The sequence below is a fragment of the Triticum dicoccoides genome, chromosome 3B (genome assembly GCF_002162155.2).
Source record: "Triticum dicoccoides isolate Atlit2015 ecotype Zavitan chromosome 3B, WEW_v2.0, whole genome shotgun sequence".
In the NCBI taxonomy this organism is placed as follows: Eukaryota; Viridiplantae; Streptophyta; class Magnoliopsida; order Poales; family Poaceae; genus Triticum; species Triticum dicoccoides.
Window position 1 is genome coordinate 660,163,161 of NC_041385.1, and position 16,188 is coordinate 660,179,348.

General features: G+C 44.6%; 1 pseudogene; it reads left to right on the forward strand.

The window, feature by feature from the left end:
* LOC119279770 overlaps positions 1-15,674 on the forward strand; it is a 25,588-nt pseudogene extending 9,914 nt beyond the window's left edge.
* Positions 15,675-16,188: the final 514 nt, after the last annotated feature.

The following is a 16,188-nucleotide window of genomic DNA, read 5'->3' on the forward strand; positions in this document are numbered from 1 at the left end:
AATGCTCCGGGCTCAGGGCAGTCGAAGGATTAGCTTCTGGCTTCGGCAGATCTGGACTCCTCCGTGACGACACCTCGGGGTCGCCCGCCTCATGATGCGGAGAGGTTGGTGGGGTCTCACTCTCCATCATCTCCGGAAGGAGATCCCCTGAAGACGAACTCTATCGAGAAGAGCTGCTAGCCAGACTGCAAAGAACGGATCCTGGTTATTGTTCTCGGAGAAAAGTAGTACCTTCATATTTATGATTTACTTACAGCTCGGCTGAGGGCTGGCCCGTTGGCGGGCATGAAGCGGTGAGGACGTCCTTCGGGGCAGGGCCCCTTGGTGAAGCTTTCTTCCCCTGTTTGGGCACCTCCGTCTCCAAGTCTTCGGAGGCGGCCCTCTTCTTCCCGCGAGGGGAGGAGGCCTTAGATTCCCCTTCCCGGCTATCCCCCTTGGGGAGGTAGCAATTCCCCTGGTTTGGATGCGTAATGTGTGAAGCTCTGCTTCCCTGTTCTTCCCTTCATCTTTCCCTGAGGGCATTTTGCTTAGCACACGACCAAGCATCTTGTCTATGGTAGGACTTGGCGAGCCTTCGGGAAGTGGCGCCGGACACCTGATTCTCGACGCCTTGCTAAGCCACTCCTAGCCATGGAGAACTTTTAGAATAATGTCTATGATAAAAATAGACGAAGTGTTAGGTTTTTGGGTTACTTACATGGGTATCTGGGTGATTGCAGCTCAGGCCCGCATCCTCGGTGCTATCCGGACACTTTAATTGTGGTCCGAAGAATAATTTACACATCCCTTCGAGCGTCAGGCCAAAGAAGTGCAGAACAGTCTGCGGGCCTTCCGGATTAAACTCCCACATCCGAAGAGGCCGGCGTTTGCACGGCATCATCCGCCGGATTAGCATTACCTGAATTATGTTGACAAGGCTAATGTCCCTCTCAAGAAGCTCCCAAATACGGCTCAGCAATATTGGTACATCACTAGCAGATCCCCAATCCCGTCCTACATTGGTCCATGACGCCAGTTGAGAAGGAGGGCCCGGACGAAAGTTGGGGGCAGCCACCCACTTTGTGCCTATGGGAGCCGTGACGTAAAACCACCTCCGCTGCCATAGATCGGACACCTCTGGGAAGGATCCCTATGGCCATGGGGCGTCGGCATTCCTGCTTATTACAGCACCTCCGCACTCCGCGTGTCGCCCCTCAATCATCTTCGTCTTCACATTGAAGGTCTTGAGCCATAAGCCGAAGTGTGGAGTGACATGGAGAAAAGCTTCGCACACAACGATGAACGACGAGATATGGAGGATAGCGTCCGGAGCCAGATCGTGAAAATCTAACCCGTAATAGAACATGAGCCCTCTCACAAAGGGATCAAGGGTGAGGCCCAAGCCGCGGAGGAAATGAGAAACAAATGCGACGCTCTCGTTGGGCTCGGAAGTAGGGATGACCTGCCCTAGAGCAGGAAGCCTGTGCTGGATGTCGGTGGTCAGATATCCGACCTCCCTAAGCTTCGCAATATCCTCCTCTGTGACCGAGGAGGCCACCCACCGGCCTTGAGGGTTGGATCCGAACATGATTGAGGATCCGAGGCTCTTGGGCTTGGGTTTCGGATGTTGGAACTCGAGGTGTGAAAAGGCGCAAGGGTGGTGGAAAGGAGGGATAGGCATCGACCCCTTTATAAAGGGGAAGAATATCAAGCGTCCTCAGCGTAACCGCTTGGGACTTGCCTAAAAACATGGAGTCATACCAACAGTCACCGTGGGGATGCGCACGCCCGTATCAATGGAAGATCCCACGATAAGGGGAACACGATTTTTACTTTGGCAGGGCGAGCCAATAAAACCGCCTCGCGACGCATATTGAAGCAGGCTAAGGAAAACTGGTTCATGTTGGGCTAGGCCACGATGCGGGAGCGCGCCGTGCAAAAATTGCTAGCAGACCAGATTTATGGAGTGCTATGTTGTGAAAATCATCTTGCAGATCTGGACACGGTTTAAGTGTTCGATAATTACTTTGGAGAATTCGGAGATGGAACCCGCCTTGCAATGCCGAAGACAGAACTGCGCGTCGGACTCATCGTCATTGAAGCCTTGTCCAGTGGCTACTGAGGGACTCCTGGATTAGGGGGTATCCGGACAGCCGGACTATATACTTTGGCCGGACTGTTGGACCATCAAGATACAAGACTCAAGAATCCGTCCCGTGTCCGGATGGGACTCTCCTTTGCGTGGAAGACAAGCTTGGCGATCCAGATATTATATTTCCTTCTTTCTAACCGACTCCATGTAAACCCTAGCCCTCTCCGGTGTCTATATAAACCGAAGAGTTTAGTCCTTAGAGGGACGATCACAATCATAATCATCGTAGGCTAGCTTCTAGGGTTTAGCCTCTATGATCTCGTGGTAGATCAACTCTTGTAATACCCATATCATCAATATCAATCAAGCAGGAGGTATTGTTTTACCTCCATCAAGAGGGCCCAAACCTGGGTAAAACATCGTGTCCCTTGCCTCCTGTTACCATCAGCCTTAGACGCACAGATCAGGACCCCCTACCTGAGATCCACCGGTTTTGACACTGACAAACAGCAAGAAAGGTGGTGCCCTGTCATAGCACAATAGAAGCTACACCTGGTGAATGGTGACCCGCCATTCAACTTCCATCGCCATGCTAGCAGGAGGATGAGAATGAATTGTGGTATAGTAATTTACTAGTAGTAGTTGAAACCCATAAGTAACCAAATGTGAGTATTTATCTGGTCAAGCAAGTGAACTTGTGTGTTGTTGTTACTGTTGATAGGTATATGTGTTTGTCAGGAACTTCAGATAAATGGAACAAAAGAAAATTTGCAAAATGTTGATGTGTACTCGCGCTTTAATATGATGGAATGCAATGTGTGTGGTCCATTTCTGATGTGTGTTTGGGGGGGTCTTCTCCTTTGCTCTCTTTTCAAGAAGTGGAGATGACACACGAGTTGAGTTTAGTCAGGTAAGCGCTCTTTGCCGCATCTGTGAAATTTGAGCCATTGAAAAAGTTTTTAAATCCAGTGAAATTTTAGCTATTAAAATAAGTGGTCACATAGGATCTCGTGAGATTTGACGATGGTAATGCATTGCAATGCTTGGGTAGTCAATTCCCTTTCCCCTCCGTCACGGCTCATTGCTTGAGGGTCCGACTAGCCTTCAGTTGTGCTCCCTGGTTGGCCAATCATGACGGAGATTATCAACTTCATACTATTACGGTTGTGTGCATCGAGGGCCAGGGGTGATCCTCTTTTTCTCAAAAAAATCCTCCTACAGTTACCATAATTTTCCTATTGCTTGTAAGAATCTAATTGTCGGGTCTTAAAACAGTTAATGTGTGTGTGCTGATGATAACACCTTGTGTATATGATTTTTTTAGAGCTGTTGAAGAAGATGGAATAGTTAAAGGAAAACATCAATGGCAAGGAGGGTGACGCCCTGTCACGGCGCTGCAGTAGCTCCATTCGATGAATGGTGACATGCCATTTGAATTCAATACCGTGCTGGCAGGAGCAGTACATGAAGTCTGCCAGTTTTGTGTGTTTGATGTAGTTGCAACAATAATTGTGGTGTTGATAGTAGTTACCTTTTCTTTAATGATATATTAATTTACTAGTGGTACCTGAAACCCATAAGGACACAAATATCAGTGTTTATTTGGTCAAGCAAGTGAATTTGTGTTGTTGTTACTATTTATAGGTGATGATGGGTTTGTCAGAAACTTTAGACAAATGGAACAAAAGAAAATTAGCAACATGTTGATGTGTACTACGAAATTCCCCTTCTAGTTCCGAGCTAAACAAAGCTTGAGGTGAATAGTAAATTTAAAAAAAATGGAAAGACAACTTCAATAATTTCTGACTTTTTTGGGTCTAAACTTTGACAAATGTTCTCGATGCTTGTGAATTTCATCCCGAAATAATATTTGTGGAAGTCATGGCAAAAAAGACATAATGCTCGAAAATTCTTTCGAAAATAGCACTTTTGGAGTGTCGGGTTTGTTTTTTTAATAAGACTCCCAAGAGTGTTATTTCAATATAAATTTTGCAAGCACTAAGAATGTTTGTGAAAGTTTGCACCAATTTTAGAAATTTTAAATTTTTACATTTTTAGATTTCAATGTTGACCAGATGGCATATGAGCTCGGGACTAAATACTCAGCATCGTGTGTACTCGCTCTTTAATATGATGTGATGCTATGTGTGTGGTCCATTTTGGGTGTATGATGGAGTCTTTGCCTTTGCTATCTTCTGAACAAGTGCAGATGACTCACGAGTTGAGTTTAGTCATGGAGGTGCACTTTGGTGCGTAAGTGAAATTTGAGCCATTCAAATAGTTATTAAACTCGGTGAAATTTTAGCTATTCAAATCAGTGGTCACATAAAATCCCATGAGAGTTGATAGTGGTTAGCTTTTCTTTTCGGAACGACATGGTATAGTCATTTACTACTGGTACCTAAAACCCATAGGGACCCAAATGTCAGTGTTTGGTCAAGCAAGTGCACTTGTGTTGTTGTTTCTATTTATATATAGGTGATGACGGGTTTGTGAGAAAGGCCTGACAAATGGAACAAAACAAAGTTAGCACTATGTTGATGTGTACTCGCGCTTTAATATGATGCGATGCTATGTGTGGTCTATTTCGGAAGTGTGTGTGAGAGTCTTCGCCTTTGCTCTCTTATGAAGAAGTGGAGATGACACACGAATTGAGTTTACTCATGTAGGTTCACTTTACCGTGTTTGTGAAGTTTGAGTTATTCAAATAGTTTTTTAATCCAGTGAAGTTTGAGCTACTCAAATCGGTGATCACGCGGGATCCCGTGAGACTTTACGGTTGTCACCATCGCAACGCTTGGGTACTGGATTCCCTTTTCCCTCTATCATGGCTCGCAACTTGAGTGTTCGTGTAGGACCTTGAAGTATGTCTAGAGGGGGGTGATTAGACTACTTGACCAATTAAAAACTTAACCTTTTCCCAATTTTAGAGTTTGGCAGATTTTAGCAATCTTTGGACAAGTCAAGCAATCATCACTCAAATCAAGCAAGCATGCAAATAGTATATAGGCAGCGGAAATTAAAGCATGCAACTTGCAAGAAAGTAAAGGGAAGGGTTTGGAGGATTCAAACGCGGTTGGAGACACGGATGTTTTTGGCGTGGTTCCGATAGGTGGTGCTATCGTACATCCACGTTGATGGAGACTTCAACCCACGAAGGGTAACGGCTGTGCGAGTCCACGGAGGGCTCCACCCAAGAAGGGTCCACGAAGAAGCAACCTTGTCTATCCCACCATGGTCATCGCCCATGAAGGACTTGCCTCACTAGCGGTAGATCTTCACAAAGTAGGCAATCTCCTTGCCCTTACAAACTCCTTGGTTCAACTCCACAATCTTGTCGGAGGCTCCCAAGTGACACCTAGCCAATCTAGGAGAAACCACTCTCCAAGAAGTAACAAATGGTGCGTTGATGATGAACTCCTTGTTCTTGTGCTTCAAATGATAGTCTCCTCCACACTCAACTCTCTCTCATAGGATTTGGATCTGGTGGAAAGAAGATTTGAGTGGAAAGCAACTTTGGGAAGGCTAGAGATCAAGATTCATATGGTAGGAATGGCATATCTTGGCCTCACCACATGAGTAGGTGGTTCTCTCTCAGAACTGGTAAGTTGGAAGTGTGTGTTTGTTCTGATGGCTCTCTCCACGAATGAAAAAGAGGTGGAGGGGTATATATAGCCTCCACACAAAATCTAACCGTTACACACAATTTACCAATCTCGGTGGGACCGAATAAACAAACTCGGTCAGACCGATTTAGTAAACCTAGTGACCGTTAGGATTTTCGGTGGGACCGACATGCAACTTGGTAGGACCGATATGGTTAGGGTTAGGGCATAACGTAATCTCGGTGAGACCGATTACACAAACTCGGTGAGACCGATTTTGGTAATTAGCTAACCAGAGAGTTGGTCAGGTAAACTCGGTGGGACTGATTTGCTCTTTTCGGTGAGACCGAAATGTTACAAAAGGGAAACAGAGAGTTTACATTGCAATCTCGGTGGGACCAATCGCTCACTTCAGTTAGTCCGAAATGTTACGAAGGGAAACACAGAGATTACAATCCCATCTCGGTGAGACCGAGATCCCTATCGGTGAGACCGATTTGCCTAGGGTTTGTGGCAGTGGCTATGACATCTGAACTCGGTGGCGCCGGATAGAAAGAATCGGTGTGACCGATTTTGGCTTTAGGTTTAGGTCATATGAGGATGTGAGAAAGTAGTTGAGGGTATTTGGAGCATATCACTAAGCACTTGAAGCAAGAGGCTCATTAAGCAACACCTCATCCCTCCTTGATAGTATTGCTTTTCCTATAGACTCAATGTGATCTTGGATCACTAAAATGTAAATGGAAGAGTCTTGAGCTTTTGAGCTTGAGCCAATCCTTTGTCCTTGATATTTTGAGGGGTCCACTTTCATCATCCATGCCATGCCATTCATTGAGCTTTCCTGAAATAATAGTCTTGGAATAGCATTAGCTCAATGAGCTATATGTTATTATGAATTACCAAAACCACCTAGGGATAGTTGCACTTTCAATCTCCCCCTTTTTGGTAATTGATGACAACATATAGATCAAAGCTTCGACAAAAGATAATAAGATTGTAAAACATCGTCGCTTTGAGAAGTATGTGATAAGCAAGAGCTCCCCCTAAATTTGTGCATAGATTAAGATTTGCTTTGGACTGCAAATGCACAAGGAATTAGGCTCATGGGTTACTCTTCCATGTCACATACATCTTGGTGGAGCGCTCAAAATAATAAAGATTGAATACATGCACTCATCACCAAGCAAAGTGAATGATCATATAAGGATAGGTAAGATAATATCATCTAACAGGCATAAGTGTAGCTTATGATCAAACACATGATCATCAATGTCTCACAGGTAGTTGCATAGTATCTCAAGCAATCAAAAGCAAATAAAGTTTAACCAAGAAGACAAGAGAGAACAAAAGAACCAACACTCTCTCTCTCTCGAAGCCTATGATCTATACATTTTTCTCCCCCTTTGGCAACAAGTTACCAAAAAGTTCATAAAAAATGCATAGTGCTAGATCGACTCTCAGGCTTGGTCTTCAGGTGGTGGTGGTGTAGAGATGGCTCCTTGGACGAAGGCTTCAGTTGATGTAGAGGGAGCTGGAGGAGTTGGTGCTGGAGCTGGTTGTCCTGGAGCTATAGAAGTTGTTGTTGGTGCAGATGATGTGGCTCTAGTGTCTGTCACAGGCACGGCAGCTGACCTCTGAGCTCTAGGCACTCTGGCAAATGCATCAGTGGTTGTCTTGCCCTTCCTCCCCTACATGTCTTCCTGAAGCTGCTCCACAATAGACTGAATCTCAGTTACTTTGACATCAAGATCATAGAATTATTGTTCCATGATTCTTTCCAGGCTCTCCTGGTTTTGAGTAAGGGTGGCCAGCCCCTTCTCAATCCTTAGTGTTGATGCTATCAAGTAACCAAGCTGCTCCTATTTGTTCTTCAAGAAATACTCAGATGCCTCCTCTTGAGTTGGCATATTGGCATCCTTCTCTTTCCTTGCCTTCTCCTTCTTCTCTTGAGCTTGCACTGATGATGGTTCATTCTCAGTCATGACAACTTGATTGTCCTCAAAGTCTGGATAAAGAGCAAAATGTTCCTTATCCAACAGATATTTGCATGTGCCCATCTTTGAGTTTATCAACTCCTGAATCTGTGGGGCATATCCACAACTTCTCTTCTGGTCTGTTGCAGTCCTCTTAATGGTCTCAACCATAAGGCTCATGACTTTGAATTTCTATGGCACATCAAATATATGCATCAAGTTGATAGCATGCCCTCTAATCATGTTGTGGTCACCTGACTTGGGCAAAAGAGTGTGCCTTAGGATCCAGTTGATCGTAGGCAACCCTGACAGAAGAAAGTGGACCGATCCAAATGAGAAAGTCTCAAGAGCTTTGTCTGGGATCTCCTTGTACATATGTGACATAGTATTGTGTCCCATTTTCTTCTTGGCATAGACATCCAAGTCATCTTCACTCTCCTTGGGGGCATTGATCAGGCTAGCCCATTCTTTTATGGTTGACTGGTACCTCGTACCTTCTGACATCCACACTATCCTGCCATCTGGATAGAAGTGTGTTGTGCAGTAGAATTGCATAATGAGTTCATAATTCCAGTTGGTGAGCTTCTGCCTAACAAAATCTGCAACTCCACAAGCTTCAAAACTGTCATACGCTCCAGGATAGTGTTCCTCATGCTCCTTCATGTAGGTCCAGTCGACCCACCTCATATCACACACTATGTGCTTCTTGTCCAACAAGATTGCCTCATAGAAGTCTTGTTATTCCTTTGTATGGAACCTGTAATCAACAACAGTCCTTCTCCTGGTGGCATATGGATCTGTCATCCTCCATAGCCTCAACCCTGAGTCTCTCCTGATATTTATGTCCTCAGCCACAGGATGAGCATCATTGTGGTCTGGAATCTGTGGCTTTAGCTTCCTCAGGACTTGTCCTTCATCCGCTTCATCATCAGCAACTTCAGGCACTGGGGCCTTGTTCTTCTCTGCAGCTGGAATACTCCTGGTATTCCTCTTTGGTGCATTCTTGGGCTTGGGGCAGCTTTGGGTGCTTCTTTGGGCTTTGATGTTGCAGCCCCTGATCTTATAGCATCACCCATAAGCTTCTGTGTCTTGGGTGCTGGTGCAGCAACCTCTTCTTCCTCTTCCATCATGGAAGGTTGACCAACAACTCTGGCCATGGTCTTCTTGACCCTTTCCTTCCTTTTCTTTCCTTCTGTAGCTGGCTCTTTGGGATCAGGCTTTTTAGGTACTTGAGTTGATGCCCTAGCTTTGGACATTGGTTGTCTTCCTGCTGGCCTTTTGATCTTCATGTATGGCTTTACTGCAGTTGAGCTGTGCACCTTTTTGAGCACTACCTTCTTGGAAATAGCCTCATCTTCAACAGCCACATAATCCTCATCCTCAGAGTCTGAGGTTCTCTTCCTTCTTGCTCTTGTGGCTGCTTTGGGCAAGTTGCTTGGAGTGCTTGTGCTCCCTTCATCTGAGCTGCTAGAGGGACTAGTGCCCTCACTCATGTGAATCTGCTCTGCTGGCTTGTTCTGACTATCACTTTGGTCTGACATGCTGCAAATCACCGATCGTTGACCCTGTGAATAGTTATAGATGAGATAGAATGGATGAGCATCAGAAAATGAAGAGATTTTTGCAAAAGAATGATTCAAAAACTTAGTTTTAGTTTCCAAAGAAAGCATTTCGGATCTACCGATTTTCAAACTCGGTGATACCGAAGCAGTTTTGGAACCTAAACTAGTGAACTCGGTCAGACCGAGTCATAGTTCGGTGGCACCGAGACAAAGTTCTAAAATCGGTCACACCGATTTGTAATTCTCGATCAGACCAAGAGTTACTAGTGCAATGGCGTTATCCAAATCGGTGGGACCAAGTTTTTCAACTCGGTGGGTCCGAGATGGTTTCGGCGGAAACCTAACCCTAAATTCTTAAATCACATCTATTCTAAGGATCATATTGACTGGATAGGAGTGTTTCAACCGTGGCAAGATACATGATGAACACAATGTGCTAGGAATCAGATGAAGATAGCACTGTGATCGAGTCCATACCCTAGCTCGGTGATGAACTCGCTACGGCCGCAACGGCGGGGGTGAAATCCGTTGACGGCGGCGGAGACCAGCGACAGGAGGCGGCTGGCGACGAGGAGACGATCCGGAGACCCTGGAGGAAGAGTAAGCAATGCGCGGGCGAAGGGGTTTGGAGGAATTTCCAAATTTTTGCCCGTGACTATATATAGCCCGACCATGTCGGTGTGACCGAGTGGAACAACTCGGTGACACCGAGATGCATAACTATATACATTTACTGCAACTCGGTTGGACCGAAAAGTTCAAATCGGTTGCACCGAGATTGAAAACCTAGATCGACTTAGTGATCTCGGTGGGACCGAAATGGAGGAATCGGTATACCGAGAATCACAAAGAAGTTTTGGAAGTTTAAGTCTCTGATGAATCGGGGACTCCGAGTGCTCCTCACACTGAGTTGTTCGAATCTGACTTGATCATATTTTGTGATGTAGCATGAATAGAGTTTGAGGCGAGAAAATCATAGATAGCTAGAGAAGGTTCTTAGGCATTCTTGTCCATCCACTTGGCCAAAGAAATAGAAACCAATCAATCAAAACAACAAGTGGATGTCCTCGAATGATTAAAATATGCAACCAACATGCTCACACAATAAAATGACAAATGAAATATGTGGCAAAGCATGCACAACCAAATCTAGCATCTATCAAACAATTGGTGATGACTAGGTCATCTATATATGAGTATATTGACTTAGGAGTCAAATGAGAACATTTGATCATAGCTCATACTCATCGTTTAAGCTCAAGTGGGGTTACCACTTTTACATAATGCATTGATGTGTTCACACCATTAGAGTTGCTTTGACTCAATTCTTAGAGTTAAGCTCCCCCTAGATGTGAGATCCCCTTTTAGAGGAATGTACTAAGCTCGGGTTTTGTCGATGATGACTTCATGTAGGTGTTGAAGATGTGAATGCTCAATGTTGATGTAGATCATTTGGAGCAATCCTTTGGAGTGAGTTGCACTTTCAACATACCTACATGGGTTAGTCCCACAAGGAACAAAACAAGAATATCCATAGACATAGCGTGATGCACACACAAGATGATGTCCATGAAATCATTAGGTTACATTGTCCCTTGCCTTACCAACATGAGGGTTTGTGACTCCTTGAACTAGTGCAAGATGTGGAAGTTGATTGCACTTGTTCTTGCCATAATGATATGAGTGAAAAATGTTGGCGGAGTCACCCTCAATAACTCTCTAGTTCTTCTTCTTCGGGATCCACAGTTGTAGTTGTACTTGATGAAGTAGAACTTGAGGTAGTCTTGGGAACCCACTTGACCAAGGCCTTGGGTGCTTATTCAAATGCATCAATCTCCTCTTGAAGCTTGTCCTTGCCTTTGTTCTTGTGGTCTTGTGGCGGAAGATCATCTTATGTTTGTGCTCCCTTGAAGGAAGTAGGATCATACTTCTCTTGTTAAGGAACAAACTTCGTCTTGGGGTATTGATCTTCTTCCCACTCAACTCCATTGGCATTGAACTTTCGTTCAAAACCAACACCTTGATTCTTCTGGTGCCTTCCTTGCTTGCGTACAATTTCCTCGAATTGCTTACTCCCGGCAAGACTCTTGTATACACCTTTCTCTATAATTCCCTTCAATAAGCTATTTTCTTGCTCAAGTGTAACTTGGCTAAGAGAATCATTAGTGGAATCAAGGGAACTACTAGAAGCAACAATATTTAATTTAGCATACTCATTGTTACTACTAGAGGAAGAATCTTTCTTGTTCTTGTTACTAGACTTGACTTGAGGCATGTAAGTGGATAAGAGTAAACGCTTGGCAATATAAGAAGAACTTTTCTTGCGAAGATCATCATTGATTGCCTTTAACAACTCATGCTCTTGCTCAAGCTTGAGCTTTTCAAAGCGTAACTTCTCATGAGCCCTTAAAAGTTCTCGATGATTCTCGAAGATAGTTTCATGAGCTAACTTAAGAGTGTTTAGTTCTTTAGTTAGAATCTCAATCTTCTCCTTATCATTGTCATTCGTTTTATCTTGCTTAGCATGATTAATTGATGTTCCATCATAGTATTCATCACTAGAGTTGTCAACAAGTAAATCATCATCACCTAGCAAGTCATCTTCATCACTATTGAAATCAGCATACTCGGGATGTGTTACCTTTGGACCTTTGGCCATGAAGCATCTTCCAATTCCTTCATTTGGTGAGTCAAATATGTCGTAGGAGTTGGTTGACACAAGTACTAGACCGGCAACACCTTCATCTTGAGTATATTCGGAGTCGGAGTGATAGCTTTTCTCGGAGTGATGGTTGGAGTCGGAGCCGGATACCCATTCACCAACATGAGCTTGATGTCTTCGTTTTGTGTATCTCCTTGATGACTTGTCATTCCTTTCTGAATCCTTGCTTCTCCGTGAGGGTCTTCGTTCATAACGATCATCTCTACACCTTCTCTCTCTTGGTGGTGATTCTTCTCTTCTACTTCTTCTCTTAGGAGAATCTTCTCTTCTCTTGTAGGGTGTCGTACACTCATTGGAATAGTGTCCGGGTCTCCCACAATTGTAGCAATTGCGCTCTCGACTGGAAGATCTTTTTCATTGTAGGACCTTGACTTGGAGCTTCTTTCTTTGCTTCTACTCTTGTAGAATCTGTTGAAGTTCTTCACCATTAAGCTCAATTCTTCATTGAAGGTTTGTTTCTCACTTGATGATGTGGGGGCTTCACATGAGGCTTTGTAAGCACCACTTGACTTGTTGTGAAGTTCTTCCTTATCCTTAAGTGACATCTCATGAGCAACAATTCTTCCAATGACTTCCGTTGGCTTGAGATCTTTGTAGTTTGGCATCATTTGGATCAATGTGCACACGGTATCATAATTTCTATCCAATGCTCTTAGGATCTTCTTGATGATGAATCTGTCGGTCATCTCTTCACTCCCTAAGCCGGCAATCTCATTTGTGATAAGAGCAAGCCTAGAGTACATTTCAGCGACACCTTCACCATCCTTCATTTTGAACTTGTCAAGATGACTTTGGAGCACATCCAACTTGGATTCCTTGACGGAGTCGGTACCTTCATGCATATCAATCAAAGTGTCCCAAATTTCCTTTGCATTCTCAAGACGGCTGATTTTGTTGAATTCTTCGGGGCACAATCTGTTGAAGATGGTATCACAAGCTTGAGCATTGTATTGCAGCATCTTCAATTCTTCCACATTAGCTTCATGGTTCGGCTCTCTCCCATCAAAGAATTCACCTTGCAAGCCAATACAAATAATAGCCCAAACGGCAGGGTTATGTCCGAGAATATACATTTTCATCTTATGTTTCCAACTAGCAAAATTAGTGCCATCAAAGTAAGGACCTCTACGGTGATAATTTCCCTCGCTAGACGCCATACTCTCCTAGGTTGTGAAACCAAGGCTATGACCACCAAAAGCTATGGGAATCAAAGAACATGGATACCAAGGCTCTGATACCACTTGTAGGACCTTGAAGTATGTCTAGAGGGGGGTGATTAGACTACTTGACCAATCAAAAACTTAACCTTTTCCCAATTTTAGAGTTTGGCAGATTTTAGCAATCTTTGGACAAGTCAAGCAATCATCACTCAGATCAAGCAAGCATGCAAATAGTATATAGGTAGCGGAAATTAAAGCACGCAACTTGCAAGAAAGTAAAGGGAAGGGTTTGGAGGATTCAAACGCAGTTGGAGACACGGATGTTTTTGGCGTGGTTCCGATAGGTGGTGCTGTCGTACATCCACGTTGATTGAGACTTCAACCCACGAAGGGTAACGGCTGCGTGAGTCCATGGAGGGCTCCACCCAAGAAGGGTCCGCGAAGAAGCAACCTTGTCTATCCCACCATGGCCGTCGCCCACGAAGGACTTGCCTCACTAGCGGTAAATCTTCACGAAGTAGGCGATCTCCTTGCCCTTACAAACTCCTTGGTTCAACTCCACAATCTTGTCGGAGTCTACCAAGTGACACCTAGCCAATCTAGGAGACACCACTCTCCAAGAAGTAACAAATGATGCGTTGATGATGAACTCCTTGCTCTTGTGCTTCAAATGATAGTCTCCCCAACACTCAACTCTCTCTCATAGGATTTGGATCTGGTGGAAAGAAGATTTGAGTGGAAAGCAACTTTGGGAAGGCTAGAGATCAAGATTCATATGGTAGGAATGACATATCTTGGCCTCAACACATGAGTAGGTGGTTCTCTCTCAGAACTGCTAAGTTGGAAGTGTAGGTTTGTTCTGATGGCTCTCTCCATGAATGAAGAGGAGGTGGAGGGGTATATATAGCCTCCACACAAAATCTAACCATTACACACAATTTACCAATCTCGGTGGGACCGAATCGACAAACTCGGTCAGACCGATTTAGTAAACCTAGTGACCGTTAGGATTTTCGATGGGACCGACATGCAACTCGGTAGGACCGATATGGTTAGGGTTAGGGCATAACGTAATCTCAGTGAGACCGATTACACAAACTCGGTGAGACCGATTTTGGTAATTAGCTAACCAGAGAGTTGGTCAGGTAAACTCGGTGGGACTGATTTGCTCTTTTCGGTGAGACCGAAATGTTACAAAAGGGAAACAGAGAGTTTACATTGCAATCTCGGTGGGACCGATCGCTCACTTCGGTTAGTCCGAAACGTTACGAAGGGAAACACAGAGATTACAATCCCATCTCGGTGAGACCGAGATCCCTATCGGTGAGACCGATTTTCCTAGGGTTTGTGGCAGTGGCTATGACATCTGAACTCGGTGGCACCGGATAGAAAGAATCGGTGTGACCGATTTTGGCTTTAGGTTTAGGTCATATGAGGATGTGAGAAAGTAGTTGAGGGTATTTGGAGCATATCACTAAGCACTTGAAGCAAGAGGCTCATTAAGCAACACCTCATCCCTCCTTGATAGTATTGGCTTTTCCTATAGACTCAATGTGATCTTGGATCACTAAAATGTAAAATGAAGAGTCTTGAGCTTTTGAGCTTGAGCCAATCCTTTGTCCTTGATATTTTGAGGGGTCCACTTTCATCATCCATGCCATGCCATTCATTGAGCTTTCCTGAAATAATAGTCTTTGAATAGCATTAGCTCAATGAGCTATATGTTGTTATGAATTACCAAAACCACCTAGGGATAGTTGCACTTTCAGTTCGGCTAGCCTTCGGGCGCTCCCTAGTATGCCAACCATGAAGGTGATCATCAACACCATACTCATATGGTTGTGTGCATCGAAGGCCAGTGGTGATCATCCATTTCTCAGAAAAAAGCCTCCTACACTTACCATCATTTGTCAATTTCTTGCAACAATCTAATTGCCGAGTCTAAAAACAGTTGATCTGTGGGTGTTTATGGTAATTCCTTGTGGTCATAATATTTTTTTACAGCTGGTGGAGAAGATGATGGAAAATCACAAGGAGAACGTCAATGCAAGAAGGGTGGCACCATGTCACGGCACTGCGGCAACTGCACCAGGTGAACGGTGACCCATATTTCAACTCCCATAGCTATGCTGGCAGGACAATGAGGAGGACTTGCATTCTGGCCATTTTGTTTGTTTGATGCAAATGCAGCGACAATTGTGGTGTTGATAGTAGTTACCATTTCTTTTTGGAGAAAGTTTATATACCCCCTTAAACTATGATATTTTGGGCACATCACCCCCTCACGTTGAAAACAAGTATCTTAAGCCCCGAACTATCCTAAACCGGACAAATCAGCCCCGAGGCCTGCTAGCTGGTTTTGTAGATGTTGTTGCCTACGTGGACCCACCTATCAGTGTAAAAACATATGTTGACCAAGGAATCGACCACATGTAACAGGGGAAGAAAGGTGAAGGATGACAACGGCGACCTCCGCGGCTCTGCCTCCCTGACTACTATCGTTCCTACAGCGTGCGAATGGATGACCCTGCTCACCACCTGCCTCACCCTCTCCAATTCTTCTTATCCCAACCATGGATGACAGCGACAATGGCAACATGTCTGGTGGCCTCGAGACCCCGGTCTGAAGCAGGTGGGATGTCCCCAACCGATGCCTTCGACTGTGGCGCCCTGCCATTAGCACATACGCACTCAAGCTCATCGAGCTGGCACAGGATGCAGATGTTGGGCATCCTCCTCATAGGCCCATATTGGCGTCACCCTCATTTGTGGAAGATGGCTAGAACGAGGAGGATACTATTGCGGCCATGGATAGCGTAAACCGTGGCTCCATCTTGTTACATGCTCTATTTTGATTAGAGGGGATTTTATGAGGGAGAAACGTTGAATACACTTAGACATGGGCCTTGATATGCCTCAGTCAACGTATCCTATTAGTGAAAATGCAAAACCACTCTCTAAAACCACGTACCAAGCTTCTAGGGGTGATCTGTCTGGTTTAAGATAGTTGAGGGGATTTTGATCCTGGTTTTCGACGCTAGGGGTGATGTGACTGAAACGTGAAAGTTTTGGGGGGTATATACACTATTTTTCGG